Consider the following 3439-nt stretch of genomic DNA (forward strand, 5'->3'; position numbering starts at 1 on the left):
GATCCTCCCGGACCGGGACACGAACCCGCGTCCCCTGCATCGGCAGGCGGACTCTCAACCACTGCGCCACCAGGGAAGCCCTGCTGCCACTCTTTAGATAAGCCTCAATAGGGCGGACGCTCTGATGCACAGCCCAGCATTCTCATTAAGTTTTCCCCAGATGCTCAGCTGTCAGCTGCCTTTGGAGGCTGTCACCACTGAAGAAGATCATGTCACCTGAGGTGCCTCCCCATCCTGGTGCAGCTGTATCTAGTGACTGGTCAATATGCGGGTGTAAACACCCACTGCCCTCACCCCAATTCTGAGGGCTCTTCTACACTTCAGAACATCCTCTAGGCTCTGCTGAGTCCACCCTCGGCCCAGTCCCGTCTCTTTCCCGTCTGTTGGCAATGATCCCAAGAGCTCTCAGCGATAGACCACCTGCCTGCTCCTCGCCAGCTCAGAGTTTGCTTCCTCAGGATCCCGGTCCATGACACCCCATCTTCTCTCACCTGGACCAAGACCAGACCTCTCTCCTGGTGTTCCTGCTCCCACTCTTGTTCTCCATTCTCTGTGCAGCACGCAGAGCAATACTGTCTAATACGCAATCTGGTCAGACCACTCCTGCTATTACTCTTAGGATAAGCCTCCAAAATCTTAACACAGCCTTTCTGAGCCTGACCTGCTCTGGTCCCTGGCTACTCCTGCTGCATGATAATTTGCCACTCTCTGCCCTGCTTTCCAGTTCCTTGAATGCACTATGCCCATACCTTCTCTGGGTATTTGCACATATTTTTCCTCTTTCTAGAATGTTCTTCTCTGCCTTTTATCTCAGCTATTCATTCATAAAATCTCAACTAAAAGCTACGTGCTCAGAGAAGTCTTCCCTGATGCTTCTAGACCAGATCAGGCCTCCTTGCCAACGTACCCTTTACTATTCCTTTGTAGCACTTATTACAATTTCCAAGCACACATTTATTTTGGGGATTACTGATTTAAAGCCTGTCTCCACCAAGAGCAGGGATCAGCTCTACGCTTCTCTTTAATGTGTCCGAAGCTCCTGGGTCACTTAATGTGTTGCAGTGTTTAACTAAGTAACAGTGTGTGTGATTCTATTTAATTCTCATAGCAGCCCTGCGTGGTAGGAACTATTGCAATCCTCATGTGACAGACAGGACAACTGAGGCAATGGAAACTTGCTCCCTGCTCTAGGCTGAATATCCTCCCCATCTCCCCAGATGTCCTAGAACCTATGAATATAAGCAAAAAGGAACCTTATAGTGCAAAAGGGGCTTATACGGCAAAAGGAATTTTGCAGGTGTAGATAAATTAAAGATCTTGAGTTGTGGAGATTATCTTGGATTATTACATGGTCAGCCCACCTAATCACAAGAGTCCTTATAAGAAGGAGACAGGAAGGCAGAGAGGGAGAAGCTGCCGTGTGGTTGACTTTGAAGACGGAGGATGCAGCTGTGAGCCAAGCAGCCAAGGGTTGCTTCTAGGCAGCCCCTAGAAGCTGGAAAAGTCAAAGAAGCAGATTCTCCTGTAAATCCTTCAGAAGGAACATATCGCCGCAGACCCATTTTAGACCTCTGGCCTCCTGAACTGTAAGATAGTAAATCTGTGCTGTTTTAAGTCACTAATTTGTAGCAATTTGTTACGGTGGCAATAGGAAACGAATTCACTCCGCACATCCTTCAGTTGTGATAAGACAACTTGAACCCAACTTGAACCCTTGACTACCTGCCTCCAAAGCCCGTGATTTTAAACATTCTATTGAATTGCTCTCAAATCAACTGCAAGCTCTCTCTTCAAAAAGCGTGAAAAATGTTCCCACATGACACTAAGCAGCTCTCCTTGAGTACTGCCTAAAAGCATTCAGATGAATTTGAGAGATTAAGGCATTTCAAAATTGTTTAGAGGACAAGACCATCCGCAGGGAAACAGTGTTAGTTTCTGTTTACCAGAAATGTGACACAAGCCTTAAGGCTGTGATTTGCTGATGCCCTTTGCCAAAGGTAACTCCATGTGTGCTTGCAAAGCCTTTTGCTGCGTTAACCCTGTTCTTTCCCTTCTTTGTATAAATATTTTCAGTGAATGATGTGGACAACAGACTCTAAAAATCACTGGCGAGGAGTCACAAATGGCATATGGACGAGATGGTATCATATAGGTGCCTTACAGAACTTTTGCTCTCTACAGTAAAGACAGGCCATAATGAAGGCTGTTTAAAAGAAGCAGCTTCTAGCAAATTCCTTGGCAATCCAGTGGTTAGGACTTAAGAAGCAGCTTCTAGGCTAGCGTATTTTCTTTCAGGCACCAGTTTTCCAGTATTTTTTCATTGCACAAAGAGATCTGTTTGCCAGCAATAAGTGTGTGCTTGGTTACTTTTGTATCTAAGGAAAAGATTTGAGAAAACAAAGGGAAAGAAGACAACTAATATTTATTAAGTGATGTGTATACCTAGTTTTATTCATATAATATCTAAATTATTCTTCATAACAATACTGGAAGTAGATATTATTGACCTCCATTTTCACTAAAAACAAAGAATTGGGCTAAACAATCTGTCCAAAGTAAGTTGTAAAAACTGAATTCTTTTCCAGATTTTTTTCTTATCCCCAAAATCTCTTTGGGAAGGTTTTCCCGAACTTTTGCTAGGCTACTTGCCACTGCTGTTAGCGTCACTAAGACTCTAGATTTACCTTTCCAGATGAAAAATGATAACTTTGTTTATATCTTTAAAGGGCCAAAGATATTAAGTGTAGTGGCTGGTACATAGAATGTATCTCATGAATACTTATTGAATTATTACATGAAGAAGTAAATAAAAGTAAGCACACAGAATTTATTTCAATGCTGTTTTGTGTACCAATTTCTCTCCCTGGCAATCTCCTGAAAATGAAAAGCATAGAAGCCAGCAACTAGAAATGTGTACCTTAAACTTCCACTGAGCTATCCCTGTACATTTTTGTTTTAACAACAAAAATTTCATACTGCATTGCAATTTACCAAGTGCTTTCACATATATTACTTCGTTTGACTTACACAACATCACTGGTATTATTATCCCTATTTTGCAGATGAGAAAACTGAGTATAACAGAAGTTAAGCAAGTTTCCCCAAATTTTAGAGCTAATTAAATAACAGAGCCGGCCCTGGAACTCTCATTTTTTGGTCTTTAAATCCTATGGTTTTTTTTTCCTACCGTCGCATAGCTTCCTGCTTAGGCTCATTATTTACCTATCTCTTATAGTTTGAAAATTCTATCCCAACTGTCTTTCATTTTTCTTTTCATGTCTTTATTCATTGATTTATAGATTCAGTCACAAGCACACTATTGAATGCTTACCGCGTACCACAAGCTTGAGGAACAAATAGGCTGGGAGAAATGGACATCATCCCGGTGTCTGTGGAACATGAGGCTTAGAGAAGAAAAGAGACTTTAGACAGATAAGTA

This window comes from Physeter macrocephalus, chromosome 20 (genome assembly GCF_002837175.3).
Source record: "Physeter macrocephalus isolate SW-GA chromosome 20, ASM283717v5, whole genome shotgun sequence".
NCBI lineage: Eukaryota > Metazoa > Chordata > Mammalia > Artiodactyla > Physeteridae > Physeter > Physeter macrocephalus.